At 45.7% G+C, this 15,707-nt stretch overlaps 1 long non-coding RNA gene across 1 annotated transcript in view; it reads right to left on the bottom strand.

Moving 5' to 3' along the window:
- Positions 1–15,707, bottom strand: part of LOC106738339 (uncharacterized) — a 47,571-nt gene that overhangs the window by 1,588 nt on the left and 30,276 nt on the right. The window contains exons 6-8 of the long non-coding RNA XR_002087372.2: positions 12,413–12,519; positions 9,136–9,283; positions 1,893–1,974 (exon numbers count right to left, since the gene is read on the bottom strand). This is a non-coding gene — a long non-coding RNA (uncharacterized LOC106738339). The remainder of the gene's footprint in view (positions 1–1,892; positions 1,975–9,135; positions 9,284–12,412; positions 12,520–15,707) is intronic.

The following is a 15,707-nucleotide window of genomic DNA, read 5'->3' as shown; positions in this document are numbered from 1 at the left end:
TCCAGTGGGAAGCTGCATGTGGAGGCATGGAGTGTGCCGGGCCCAATGGCATGTGACCCTGTACCTCCATGTGCAGCTTCCTACTGGAGTGCTGGAAGCCCCACATGGAGGGCTGGCCCAATGGCACATGGACCCAGGAGCCGTGTGCCATCAGGCCAGGTGGGAAGCTGCATATGGAGGCAAGGAGTTGCACACCATCAGGCCAAGCAGGCTCCATGTCTCCACATGTGGCTTTCTGCTGAAGTGCTGGAAGCCCCACATTGAGGCATGGATCCCACCTGGCTTGATGATGTGCAGCTCCTGGTCCACACGGCATCGGGCTGGGTCAGCCAGCTCTGTGCCTCCATGTGGAGCTTCCAGCACTCCAGCGGAAAGCTGCACATGGAGGCACGGAGCCCACCTGCCCCGATGGTGCATGATTCCTTCCTGAAGTGCCACAAGCCTCATATGCTGGCATGGAGCCAGCCTGGTCTGGTCCAAAGGAGCATGCCAGAGGGCCAGGCCAACTCTGTGCCAGCATATGCAGGCCCTGGGACTCAGTCAGAGGTGTGCGCCACCAGGGGCTCTGCCTGCCACAGCCATGAGCACCCTGAGGGCCCGGTCCCTGTTACCACTGAGCTGCCACCAGCAGGGGCTGTGCACCATTGGGGGATGTGTGGTGAGGGGGCCCACACCTGCCTACAAACTCCACATACCCACACCCCTTGACAACTCCCCAAAATCCCACACCCATCTACAAACCCCACACGCACCCACAAACCCCATATACTCCCATAGCCACACCTCCCCACAAACCCCACACATACACCCCCACCCATTCACAACCCTCCCAGAAACCACCCATCCATAAACCCCACAAACACCTCCAACACAGCTTCACAAATCCCCCCCACACCCGCCCCCAACCATACCAAGTACCTGCATATATAATAATAATAAAATTGCATCATTTTGAGTTATTCTGCATATAATTTTTGAATTTTTCTGCACATAATTCCCTGGGGTATAATTAGTTTTTGTAACCCTTTTGTTCCTATGGGTTCTTTGTTTGTATGCCATTCATAGCATTCCTACTCCTCCTTCCCCTCTCCTTCTCCCTCCTGCTTTCCTATCTATTGTATTCTATCACTCATTCCACTTTATACTCTGCTTTCTGCATGTCCTTTGACAGCATCTAATGAAGTGAACTTTGGTTCATGAAAGCTTGCACTCTATAGTTACATATCTTATTTAGCTGTAGTAATAAGTAAGAAATTAAGACATATACACAAATACACAGGCAAGTCTTTGTTACAGCAGTATAAATTGGTAGTAACTTCACTGGCAGAATGACTCTGGAGTTATGCTTGAGTTCAGCTCAGGGTAGGATGGAGTCATGCCAGCATGGGATTAGATTCAGGCCCAGTGTTTTAGTGAGTGTCACTCACTGGTTTGTATGGACTGGCACAATTTTGATGTGGTTTAATTCAAATCTAACCGATAATAAAAAAAAAAGTTTGCATTAGACTTTGCAACAGACGCACAGGAATCCTGCCCTCCCTTAACAGGCACACAGGAGTCCCACCCTCCTTTATCCTTTAGGTCTTTTCTTTAGCCTTTAGATTTTGGTTTATAATTGCTTTTCTGTGTTACTTAACCTGTGGCTCTATCTCCAAACAAGACTGTTTAAAAAAAAAAGAGAACAGGTACCTCCTTACTAATCCAATCTGCCCCCTTGTGTTTATTCAGACCGGTATCTGCTGGCCTTTGTGATAAATAATGGTTCACTGTTTTATCTGTTATAGCTCAGAAGAGCCAACACAGCTGGATTCTCTTCCTTCATAAGTACCACCAACAGAACTGTTTGCTAAATTCCAATCTGTTTAAGATAATGGGGCTAAGGCAGCACTCACTCTAATTCTGGTGACGATGATACCTGAAGTGGAAGGAACCCAGCTTGATTCACAAATCCAAGAGCAGTTACCAAGCTGGAAGCTGAAAACAGAAACAAACATATTTTTACTTGTAAATTAAGCACATTGCACATTTGATAAAGAAATCACTGGGAGCCAAGAGCTATTAGAATTCATGATGAGCGATTTTATAGTCACTAAAAACACATTTTAAAGTAAAAAAATGTGACTCATATTAATATCTAAACCTTCTCTCCCTGCTCTGACTAAAATGTTCAGTAAACATGACATTTTTGTGATGCAGAAAAAGGAGCACTTTAGGGACAATATCCTCTTAAATATACCTTTAGCATAAAGTCTTTGGGTCAGATCCTGACTTGTCTAACTTCAGATCCTGACTTGTGCCCAAAAGCTTGTAAAGAACAGTTTTTCCAACTACAATATATTTAATTGGTCTATAAAAGATACCACATTTACCCACATTACCTTCTCTGCCATTAACTTTAAGGGAACTAAGCAGCTTTTGCAAGTTAAGTGAACTATATGAGCTTTCTTATTTCAGCTCATAACATGGGGAATTCCGCAGTCCTCTGTATCATCCAGTTTCTTCCGTGATCAGGTGCCAAGTCTTGCTATATTCAGACAGAAAACTCCCACAGAAAACAATAGAGTTGTTAACTTATTTGGGCCTGAAGAAAAGGGTGAGGCTCACAATGAGTCTGATACAAAGCCACACTCGTACCATTTTTTTTTTTAAATATGAAATTTGTATTGTTTAAGCAAAATGTTTTAGAATCTCATTGGCTCACATTAAAGTCTGCCTTTCTTATTAAGGAAGTGACCCCAGTTAGACACTATCATAAGCTGGCATTTGCAGTTGCTGTGCAAGAGAGGGGGTTCAATTCCAATTTGTCTCATATTTCATTGCTACAGCAAGGGACGGGCATCTGGAAGGGCTATACTTAGTGTCCTGAGTCTAAAAGGACTGGCAGTGACAGCACTGGAAGATGTGTTAGTGGCACTGACGTGGGCAAAGGGACTTCCAACTTGATGCTCCTGAAACTAGTTATGTTGGCTGCAGTTTTTTTCTAGCTAAGTGTGTGACCCCTGGTAAGGATATAGCTAGCTAGCAAATGATGCCTTTCCTGGCATAGTTTATCCTAGCCCTCTTAGCTCCACCACAAACAAGCAAAAAACAGTTTCCTAGTACAACAGCATCTATACCAGGGGCTTTCACTGGCACAGTTTGTTGGTCACAAATCACACCCCTGATTGACACAACTACATTAGCACAAGTCTATAATACAGGTCTGGGCTACACAAGAGAGTAGGCAATGATGATAAGAGGTCTTGGGCCCTCAATCAGAGTCTTCTGAAATCGAAAGAAAGACTGATATTGTATTAACGGGCTTTGGATCACCACTTCCATGACTGAAGGAAAAGTGTGGAGGATCCCTGGTACTCTAAGCAGCACAGGCAGGTGGTTATTGTCACTGACCATATCAGCTCTTATTAGCTCTGTCATGGTTTAGGTGTAATAGAGGTTGTCACTAGGCTAAAAGAGATTTTATTCAATGTCTTCTGTTATGTCACATTTATAGTCACTTCATTTAATGCACAAGTAGAAGGTGATCAGGAAGCAGGATTTAAGTGGTGAATAGAAGAAATAGTCTAGACAAATGTGAGGTTTCACCCCACCCTTTAAAGCAAGTAAATTGAAAGACAAGGAAATTACCACCAAAAACATTCAGACTTCAATCACTTGCCCAAGAGCAATCTAAATTAATCACTTACAGGGCACGTCTACCCAAGATGCTAACTGTACAGTAGCCTAGTAACACTGCGCAGTAGCGTGCCAGGGAAAAAAGTACTAATATACTACTGTGCAGTAGTATTAGGCTGCTGTGCAGTAAGTGTCACTAAAAACCCATGCACCAGCACTACTGCACAGTAGTTCAAGTTATTGCACATTGATTTAATACTTGGTTACCCAAAGCACTAAATTTAACGCACACTAACGACAGCGCATTAATGGACATGTAAATATGCCCACAGAAACCTAGAAAAACATAGGAGTCTGGACTCTTACTTTCATGACCTGCTTTAACCACTCCTTGTGATGTTATTACATGTACAGCTTGTGTTTGAATAGATAGAAATGAACTTAGTTCAGTATACTTTGGACACTAACAAGCCTGGTAACATGAATGTGGGTAGGCAAATACACTGCCTTCTTTCGGACCTGGGGTAACTCATGATTTTGGAGTTTCAGAGCTGCTCTAAAATTTGATCAGAATATGCAATGTGCATTTTTCTTAAAAAGTCATTTTAAAGGAGGGCGGACCAGTTCTCAGCTGGTGTTAATCAGCATAGCTTCACTGAAATCTTGGGGACTGTGCTAAGGACCTGGCATAAACACTTTGGCATATATTAAGTTTCAGTTTCCTGAAGCCAAGTTTCATTTATATTTTTTCAATGATTCATGATAAGTAAATCATGGTTAGCAAACCACATGGGAGGTGACACGTATTCTTTATAAGTTCTGATAAAAAAAAAATGTTTTATCCATTAACCCTGTTGCCAGTTGTAGTGAAATAACATGTCAACAGAAATAACAAAAAATACTATGGATAAAGAATTTCTGACAAGAATAAACTGGAGTTTTCTTTCCAGGGTGAATACAAACCCATATGTATAGTCCCATAACAAAGCTTTAAAAAAGTAAAAGGCCTTGAAAGCATAATGTCTCCACGAACACTGTAATGAAAGGTTAGAAATGTGGGGTATATTGGCCATGTCTCCATATGCTTTACTGCAGAGTGGACTAATTAACTATGAAGTAAAACATCACCATCTACACGTGCAACAGTATTAGGCCATAGTAAACTAATTTATGCCAGCATAAGCTAATACTGTTGGGGACTATTTTAGGCTGGGGTAATTTACTGCCCTATTACTGTAGACTGACCACAGGCATAAATTGCACCCAGTCAGCCCAGCCAGCCAGGCACCAGGCTCCTGCCTGCCACCCAGCCACACAGCTCTGCACTTTCATCACCCTTGTGCCCCAGCCAGCCCCTCCACTACTGGCTACTGCCACCCAGAGCCCACGGCTGAACCCCCATCCTCACTTTTCTAACAGTGTCCCCACATACTTTAACTCTGCTACCCTTTCTCTTCCCTCATTTATAATATACAGAAAATGAGCTCCACAGCCCTTTGGTTCTATAATTTGTTACAGGTATACCTAGCCTAGTGTAAATGTAAGCCTTTGTTCCTTCCATGAAAGTGCTGTGTTTTCATTCTGCAGATGTTGAGTTTCTTTACATGGTTGCCAAATAAAAGTCATAGTCTCAGACATAAGGTGCACAGCTTTTCTAAGAGATCTTCAAAAGTTTTGGCCCATTGCAAGACTGGCATATGAAACAAGAGACTTATTTGTGTGATTTGTTTCAACAGCAACTTCTATGATTCTGTACTGATGAAAAAAGCCATAAAGCACAGTGATTTTTACTGTAGCTACACTTAAGGCAATTGTTAGGATCACTGATAAAATGCAACTATTGGTTCTCAGGGAATAAGAGAGAAGTAGTTGTTTTCCTCAGAATCATGCTACAGGGACAGACTCAAAGAAATCTGGCTGTGTTGTCTGAAAATACAATGCTTCCTGACTTTCCAGCTGACCTGAAGAGTTTTGAGTGGGTATGATCTTAGTCTGTTTAAATACAAGGACAATGACAGCACAGGAGGTGTGGGACTTCTGGTCTCAAGCTGTGGTTAAGCTATGAGAGACCTTGGAAAGAACAGGCCTTGATGTGTGGTGAATGACCTAATGAGAAGGGAATAGGCATTGCTGACTGCTATATAAGTTGATAAGAAATGTAAAATATAAAAATACACTAATGGGCAGAGAAGCTGATTAAAAAAAAGGGAGTGTTAGGAGTACAGAAATAAATTAATGAGTATAGGTGCTGAGATAAAAGTAGTAAAGATGCCATGTGCACAAAGGTACAAGTTCAAATGAGCATTTTGGTGAAAGGATAGGTAAACTGTGTTGTGAAACTTGGGTATTTCAAGAACACCGAGAATGACAGCAAGCAAGAGCTACCTAAATTCACACCTCCTGAGGATTGCAAGAGGAATGCCTCATGAGAGCACGCCTACTGTTAATATGTGAAAACATATTAACAGTAGTTGGGCTCTACTTTGCAAGGTATATCAGTCTCCTGGTGAACCTTAAATAAAAGGAGTCAGTTCAATTCTATTCAGATCTTGAATGTACTCAGTCAACCTTACTGTTTGTGTGACCCACAAGTCAGCAGTAATTAACTCACATCCTATGAACTCTTAATCACTCAGGGCTGCAGCCTTCTATTTAGGTAGTTCTCTAAATCATAGTCCCCAACCAATAGTTTATCCAAAAACGTTACAATATCAAGATACCCAAAAATATTTGGAACCTTCCCTTTACTGCTGCATTTCAAGCCATGCCCAACAAGAAGATTTTCCAATAAAAGAACATCTCCCCATTCCCTCCTTATCTAATTGGGCGTGCGATTTGCTGCTTCCAATTAATTCTCTTGAGAAAAGTAACATCTGTCTCTGAAATGTAATAGCACTGTGTAACAGAGACAGATGTTACTTTTCTCTCTGTTTCTTTAAGGGAAAAGTAGCCCGGCCAGGGAGCTCTTCAGGCTAGGCAGGAGATAGCATTTCCTGTTTTACAGGGGCAACAGGCCTAAGGAGGCAATTACCAGGCACCTGCAAGCGGCCTGCTGACCAGTAGACAGGGCCCTGGGGGCATATAAACGTGAGGCTTGGACTGGCAAGCCAGTCTAGCCCTCCCAGCTGCACAGTAGGAGCTCCTGTCCAGGGATGACAGACTGTCTGCTTCACTGCCTGCAGGAACACTGAGGCTCGGGGAACTCACAAGGAGCCCAGGCTGGGAGGTGTGCCAGGAAAGGGGCGAAGAAAGCTTTGCCCTCTTAAAGGGGCAGAGGGCTGTTTCCATTGCTGTTGTTTGTGTTACAGCCCAGGGGCTTATGTTTATGTTACTGTTTATACCAGTGCTTTGGGTTGGGACTGTAAGGGGAGGTTTACGGAGGTCCCATTAGTGCCCATGGGGCACGCAATAGCCTTGAAGGCTCAAGGCTTGAGCAGTTATTGAGCCTGGAGTGGGCAGAGAGTGCAAGGCAGCAGAGAGACAGGGGTCTGGGACACAACACCAGAGCGGGGTGCAGACACACAGGGGCCTGGGGCCTGGCAGACAGGGCCAGGGGCCCGGTGACCAGAAAGGACAACTGGAAGCTGAACTGCCTCAAGGCCAGGTCTGATACAGTGGGCCCAGGCGAGCAGGCCTAGTTGAAATAAAGAGGGGGAGGCCAAGGAGGCTGAAGCCCCACAGAGTGACTATGGTAACACCCATGAGGCTTGGGGTGTGGTGTAGGAGAGGATTTAGAGCCACACAATTATCCCTTAAGGCTTGAGGTGCCCTCTGGTAGCAGAATTATGGAGTAAGGCCCAGAGAGGGGTCTAAGGACCAGTAAAGCCTGGTGAAGGGCCTAGGTGCAGGCAGAGGCCAGCAGGGTCCAGCTGGACTGAGGCCACATGAAGGCCTGTGGGCAGCCTCTCTATTCATTACAATACCATCAAGGTGTGGCAGGCAACACCGGAAGGTGCCCTAGGGGCAGAGTGGGGCACAGTTGTAGAGTCATCAGGGGCATCACAGCTACCCCTGGGACTCCGACCTTGTTACATGCAGGTAGCTCTGTAGGTGATTAGCAATATGAAAAAGAATATTGTCAGCACATAATGATTTTTTCTGGTATGTTTGCTACAGTTAATGCTCTTAATTGTGTTTTCCAATTCAATCCTAGTAGCCAAAGGCTCAATGCACAAGGCAAATAAGAGGTGGGATAATTGGCCTCTTTTCAGTATAAATTAAGTAGGCAGTAAATACAATTTGAGCTAAGAGATCACTACATAGCAGTTTAATTCACTAAAGAGTTTGCCAAAATTAATTTCTCAGGTGTCTCTATCCATCCTGCTGTATCAAATTAAGTCAAATGTGTCCAGAGAGGTGGGACCTGTATCATTCTCCTCCATATCCGCATCTGACTTAGAAGCATCCTAACAGAAGCTAGGTATATCAAGGAGGAATAAGACTACCCTGAGCCATGAAGTTTCCCTGCACTTTCCTACTCTTGGGAATGTGGCTTAAGAAAGGATACTTCTTAAGGTTCAGTTGGAATAAGCTTTGTAGAAAAAAATTACTGATAAGATTTGGCGAGAAATTAGTCATTTATTAGTCCTGCACTGGTACTTTGTGACTTAAGACCTACAGCTTCTTGAACACAGGTGAAATTCATTGCTGCAGATCCCCTTTGACTTCACAACTCATTTATAGCCATAAAGTTGCAAGATCAAGGTCTTTAAGTATAAACCTTCTAGGGCAAAATTGTCTTGGACTGTACAGTACCCAGGATACCTAGTGGGATCCCAGTCCTGATAAGAACCTTTGGATGCCATCCAGGGCTGACCCAGGTAGGGATGCTGTGTGCACTTGTACACCCCTGCTCTACCCAAACTTTAAAACCAACTGCCTTGGAGTGGCAGAGACATTTCTATTTAGACAATTCTGACAGTCAACTGACTATATAGCTCATTATAATCTACCTGATTCCTGCTAATTTATCTTCATTGCGTAGGTTTTAATGACCTCTCCATTTTAATAGTCTTTAAATTTGCTGTCTGTTAGTCTTTCCTGGTAACGTCTCTCTCTTATTTCACAGCCCCGTAGATCTTTTTTAGCTCTAGCTAGCTAAAAACGTTAACTCAGGTGTAAAAATGACTGACAGTGAAGTATTAGAATCACTGTCAAAACACTAAAGACAACTAGGCTTTGTTTTATGAATTTGAATAAGAGATACATTTGACTACAGGGCTAATGAAACAATAACTTTTGACAATTTTGACCAATTCTGGCTAGTTTCTCATGTTTTTAAACTACATATATAATCTAGGAAACTAGTAACATTTCAATATAAGCATATTTGTTTTTGCTTTGATCTTAAATTGAGGCCAGGTAAAGATATATTTTTATTGGTGTAAATGATTGGAAACCAGTCTATGGCCAGAAACTCCTGGAAGACCATTCCAGGCTCAACATTAGGAAAAACTTCTTCACAGTCAGGGTGTCCAGACTGTGGATTGAGCTCACTCCAGGGCTGGTACAATCACCTACCCTGAAGATCTTCAAGAGGAGACAGGATGGTCACCTTGCTGGGGTCACCTGACCCCAGTTGTCTTTCCTTCCTGGTGCAGGGGGCTGGACACAATGATCTTCCAAGGTCCCTTCCAGCCTTACAGTCTATGAATGTATGAATCTATACCTGTAACAAAACAGAAGTTTGGCGCACACACTGGTTTAAAAATGTTGGAACCCAGTCTAAGATTGCCCCCCCGCCATAAATGGTGAATGTGTGTTCTGTTTGCTAACTATCTAAGCTATGCTGTTTACAGAAAATTGTGCAACTTGGATCAATTCCACCTCCAGCTTTTTGAATGTCTCTACCTAGCCTGAAAGTTTAAGCGTTAGGCCCCCAGCATCTTAGTAAAGCTTCTAGTTTCTTTTTAACTGGAGAAAAATGTGTTAAGTTATATGTGAAGATTCACTACACCATCTGCGCCCCAATTTTCAAAATCCTAGATCCTCCCTGGATGCTACCATAATGAAGCAAATACCCACTGACTAGCTTTCTTAAACTTAGGATGCTGAAAAAGTCCACTTCATATGCAGTCTATCCACTCCTGTATATAAACCAGCTCCTAATTTTATTATATGATATAGTAGGTACTTATTATATTCTAGACCCTTTAGTACTACAGATCCTATACTGTGCCAGTGTAAATAGATGCAAATCCAATAACTTCAGAGTTCTGTTTTCATATACTAGCAAACAATGTACACACACACACACATTTATATTTATATATACATATATATATAATTTATATATTATATAATAAATTATAATATATTTATATTAATATATAATATATTTATAATATATATTTATATATTATATATATATAATTCATGATGTTGCTGTGAGTTGGACAGCAGTTAGATAAGATTCAGCCACTTTGATTAAAAATCAAAGGAAAATAAAGCCCTGCATTCTGCTTATTAACGGTCTATTTGGCTACCTACTTTACCAAGCTATAACATTCAAATTGTTTTTGGAAAGCCACTTTGCACATTGCCTTCAAGCAATAAGCCACAAAATGGACTACTTGTCTTGAATATAATGTAGCTCTTGCCATCTATTTCATGGAAGCAGGATCAGATCCAAAACACAGTCCCAAACAGAAAATAAAGAGTATCAGCTATAAAACCATAACCTATTTTGGCTATTCCAACTGTGATGTTTTTTTGGTTTGTCTACATAGTAAACTGATCAGCATAGATATAGCAAAGTAGATATTCCATTTTCAGTATGGTGCTGTAACTGTCTTGTGTGGCTTTTCTACTCTGGAATAAAAGTGACTATCAACAGAAGTTATAATTGTTCCAGAACAAAATATCCACACAAGGAAGCTATAGCAGAATAGCTAAGCCAGCCAATCTTCCCATGTAGATAACCCTAAGCAGAAATGATATGTATGTAATAGGGCTGTCAAAAGATTTAAAAACGTGATCGCAATTATTTGCGTGATTAAAAAAATTAGTTGCAATTAATTGTGATTTTAATCGCACAGCCAAAAACTCAAAATTATGTGCAGAAAAAGTCAAAGTTTTGCAAAATGACACAGGTACTTTATATGGTTGGGGTGGGGGTCTGTGTGTATGCGGGGAGGGAATTTGTGAAGGTGTGGGGGGTGTGGGTGTGTGTGGGGGGTTTGGAGCCTGGGATGGGCTGTTCTCTCATAGCTTGGCAGAATGTGAGGTCCTGTGGGTCAGAAGTGAGGGGCAGCAACAGGGCTGGGGGGGCTGCAGCTTGGGAGTGAGGAACAAACACACATACACATACACCATCCAGCAAGTAAGTTTGCAGGGGTAAGGGGTGTGGGAGGAAGACTGAGACCCATACAATGAGGGAGGGAGTGGGGCAGAGGCAGGTACAGTCACTAGGGTGAATGGGGCCCTGGGGGTGGGGCAGGTTGTTGGACAGAGCCATGGCCTATCCAGGTGTGCGGGGGGCGGGGGGCACTCCTGCCACTGTGCGCACCCGTGGGGGAGGCACAGGGGCCACGTGCTCTCCAGATCTGTGTGTGGGATGGAGACGGGCTGCCACTGTGGGCTGGGGCTCTGCACCCCACTGCCATTACCCCAGGAGACCATGCTGTGCCTCCTGCCACCAGGTGGGCAGGGGACGCAATGCAGCCAGCACATGGCTTCTGGGGCAAAGGCAGCGGGGCACATATCCCCAGCACACAGTGGTAGCCCGCCTCTGCCCTGCATACAAATCCAGGGGGCACATCCCCCTGGGCCTCTCCCAGGGGTGCAGGCAGCAGCGGGAGCCCCTCCACCCCCACCCAAGTCCCTGGACAAACTGCAGATCTGTCCCATGGCCAGCCGCAGCCCCAAGGCCCCATTCACCCCAGCCCCTGTCCCATTCCCTCCCTCACTGTGGGGACCTCAGTCAGCTACCCCGCCCCCATTTCCTCCTCTATGCATCTTCTCCTTCATAGACTTGCCTGCTGGGCGCTGCTCCACAAGCTGCCAGGCTGTGTTCCTGGTCACCTGCAGGCTGCGGCTGTGTGCCTGTGTCTGTGTGCACCCCTGCCCCACTGCTGCAGCCACCTGGAGCTCGCACCCAGGCTGCCCTGCGGTCCTCTGCGCTGCCACTGCTGCCCCATGGGGCGGCCTGGAAGGGCCAAAGATGGCAGTGGAGCAGAGCCCAGGAATGGGCTCCAAAACCACGTGCATGATTAATGCATTAAAAAATATAATGCGAACAATTAGCACGTTAATCATGCGTGTTGATCGCAATTAATTGATAGCCCTAGTATGTGACACTTGCTAGGCAGATTTAAATAGCAATCAGATCCCAGAGCGTGCTGCAGAAATGAACCCTCACGGAAGTTTTGTAGCAGCTGAGAACTTCTTGCCTTCGAAAGCATAAAATTCTCACCACCCTGAGGACCATCAGTGATTAGGATAAATTTTATCCTTAAGGGCTCTTATCTCCATGCATAGAAGCTTCACCCAGAGAGAGAACATCCTTCCCGCAACCAGGTTCGTGCCTTCTGTAGACACGAGGTGGGACATACTTCTGTTTGCACAGTTGTGTAAATATCATCATGACAGACACAATAGTTTTATGGTTACCACCTGAGACTGATACAAACAATTCCCATATAACTGTTACATCTGCATGTTCCCACAGAGGTAAATGGAGCAAATCCACTGCAGGTTGAACCCAGTTTCAATCAGAATTAAAGTTACTATGATATAGCTCCCTCGTAGAAGCACGCAGGCTTAGTGATACATGTTCCAGAGCGGCAATTCTTCCTACCTTTTTAAAAAGGTTGATGATTACATTTGTCCATAGCTTGAGTTTACAGTTTTCAGTCTGTGTCAGCTTTGCCTTTCATCCCCTGGGTTAAGGAGGGAGAAGCGGCTCTGTAAAGGACGAAATCCAGATATTATGATTTCATAACGCTTACTTGGTTGGCAAGCTGAGACAAGACTTTTCTAGCTATTAGCACTACAAGCTGAGTCTGGTATCTAAAAATCAAGCTGTTCCTTCTCTTCTGTGTGTCAACAATACTGAACTAAATGGAGGAACTGGTAGGGCTAAACTGTCATCATAACCAGGAGTAAATGTTATTTGCGGCTCTTAATTAGTTCTGAAATCTCTTTACCTTTGGAAAACCAGATTTCACTAACCAGCATGCCCACATACATTAAATATCTGTCCTTTTGCTGTCTTCCCTGTAGCCAAACCCCCAACCATCTACAGGAGGGCTGGGCAAAATGCAGCCCGGGGCCGGATGCGGCCCACCAGGCCATTCTATCTGGCCCGCAGGGCCCCTAAAAATTTTAGAAAATTAATATTTATCTGCCCTGGGCTGCCTGTCATGCAGCCCTCGATAGCTTGCCAAAACTCAGTAAGTGGCCCTCTGCCCAAAATAATTGCCCACCCCTGATCTACAGCATCCAAACCTCTGCTGCTTACTCTTTGAGCAATGGTGGTGAACAGAGATTCTGGAATTAAGTCAGAGTTTTATTGGTAAGGCTTTAGTGACAATTAAATTAATCTCTCTCTTCAAAGAAGCTGACAGCACTGGACATCTACAATGACAAACTGGACAGAAAGCGATGCCCCTGAGCTTAGAGAGAGTTGTCAGGGGTAGAGAACAGGTTCTGTGAGGACTAAGATGTACCTCACCTTTTGTAGGCGGAAAAAATCTCAGACCAACCAACCCACAAGCTGGCTTCATTTCATCTATCGTGACAGCAGCCCTACAGGACTGCAGTAACCTCTGTGGGTCCAGTGAAAAGCAGGGTGAGGAGAATCTATGGTGGGCTGCTAGACCTAGGACCTAGGTGTGAAAAATAGGAAAAATAATGTGGGTTTACAAGTTTAACTCAGTCAGAATCCCTATTAAACGTAAGGACAGAGAGGCAATAACAAAGTCCTTTACTTGTGGGCTATAGGAGTGGTAGAATATGCTGTTTTGGGTTTCATTAAGGGTGATTAAGCTCTTTACATGCTCTCCAGGAGAAATAATCAGCTTGGATTACACTGGGAAACTTTTACATTCTTTATCTTTCTTAAGTAACTTTAATACTTTAAAAAAAAAACTTTAACCCTTTTTCAGGCTCTGGGGCCTGGGAGCATGGTGACCTCCCCTTGCGGGGTCTGCTCCATTTTGGGGTCTCTGGTGCGCCAGCTGGAGGAGTTCCAGGCCACAGTCCAGAGACTGCGTGCCATCAGGGACTGTGAGCAGGAGATAGACTCCTACTGCCAGGCCCTTCTCCCCCGGGAGGCGGAGGGTAGACCACAGTCTCCCTCCACGCCAAAAGAGGACTCTGGGGCCTCCTGCTGTGTCCAGCCAAGGGCATGGACCAAGGTGGTCAAGGGCCCTAAGGCCTGCCGCATCAAGGCCTCTCCCCCGCCAGAACTGAGCAACAGGTACGCACCTCTTGCTGCCCCAGCAGAGCCTGCTGAGTTGCCGGCCCCCACAGGCAACATGGGCCTAACTGCAACTCCCGCCCCTGCTCTCCCCAAGACAAAACGTAAGGTGTTTGTTGTGGGAGACTCCCTCCTGAGGGGGATGGAGGGGCCAATCTGCCACCCCGACCACTTAGCCCGGCAAGTCTGCTGCTTCCCAGGGGCCCGCATCCGGGACACTGCGGAGAGGATCCCCAAGCTCCTCAAACCCACAGACCACTATCCCATGCTCCTTATTCATATGGGCACCAATGACACGGCTCGGAGCACTCCCAGCCAGGTCATGAGGCGCTACAGGGATTTGGGAGCGGGGCTTAAGGGTCTGGGGGCACAGGTGGTGTTCTCGTCGATCCTCCCAGTCTCAGGCTATGGGCTGAGAAGGGACAGGAGGATCTATGTGGTCAACCAAAGACTGCGGCGCTGGTGTCATCAGGAAGGCTTTGGCTTTCATGACCACAGCCCGCTCTTTGGCAAGAGAGGCAGCAAGCTGCTGGGAAGAGATGGTCTCCACCTCTCTCCCCTAGGGAGGAGGCTCTTCTCAGCCAGACTGGCTGACCTGCTCCACCGGGCTTTAAACTAAGCCCGTTGGGAGACGGGGGGACTACCGCCACTGCTGGCCCTCTGAGCAATCCTTGCAAAGCCAGAGGATCACAGCACTCAAGGGAGCCCACCCCAGCCCCAGCCCTGGTAAAATCTGTGGCCAAGGAAGGAGCCCCCCAGGGGGCACTTGCCTGCCTGTACACAAATGCCAGGAGCTTGGGGAATAAGCAGAAGGAGCTCATCCTCCTGCTCAGTGCAAACAATTACAATGTCATAGGGATAACGGAGACCTGGTGGGACTCCACCCATGACTGGACCATGGGGATAGATGGCTATACCCTGTACAGGAGGGATCGTGTAGAGAAAAGGGGCGGGGGTGTAGCTCTCTATGTTAAGGAAAGGGCTGGAGACCCTCTGGGTTAAAATCCGTGGGGAACACAGCACAGGGGACACAATGGTGGGAGTCTACTACAGACCTCCCACCCAAAGTCCTGAGCTTGACCAGGAGTTTGCCCAGGAACTGGCTGAGGCAGCATGCTCCAGGACCATGGTTGTCATGGGTGACTTCAATTACCCGGACATCTCGTGGGAGGATCGCTCAGCAAAATCTGAGCGGTCGCAGAGCTTCCTCTCGTGCGTGGATGACCTCTACCTGACTCAAGAAGTCTATGGGCCAACAAGAGGCAAAGCGCTGCTCGACCTGGTACTGGCTACTGGGGATGACCTAGTTGGCGACCTAGTGATCGATGGGAAGCTGGGTGACAGCGACCACGAGCTGATCACCTTCACCATCCGCCAAAAAGCTGGCAAGTCAGTCAGCAACACAGAAGTCCTTGACTTCAGGAAAACCAACTTTGACAAGCTCAGGAGGCTTGTCAGTGAGGCCCTAAGGGACTGTGACCACAGGGAGAGGGGAGTTCAAGAAGAGTGGTTGCTCCTCAAGGGAGCGATCCTCAATGCACAAACTAAGTCTATTCCATCTCGGAGGAAAGGCAGCAAGAGGGCACAGCAGCCCCCCTGGCTCTCCAGGGACCTAGCAGACCTCCTGAGGCTAAAAAGAAAGGCCTACAAAGGATGGACGATGGGAGTCACC

The sequence above is a fragment of the Alligator mississippiensis genome, chromosome 7 (assembly GCF_030867095.1).
Source record: "Alligator mississippiensis isolate rAllMis1 chromosome 7, rAllMis1, whole genome shotgun sequence".
NCBI classification, from domain to species: domain Eukaryota; kingdom Metazoa; phylum Chordata; order Crocodylia; family Alligatoridae; genus Alligator; species Alligator mississippiensis.
This window is presented reverse-complemented; position numbering and strand designations above follow the sequence as displayed.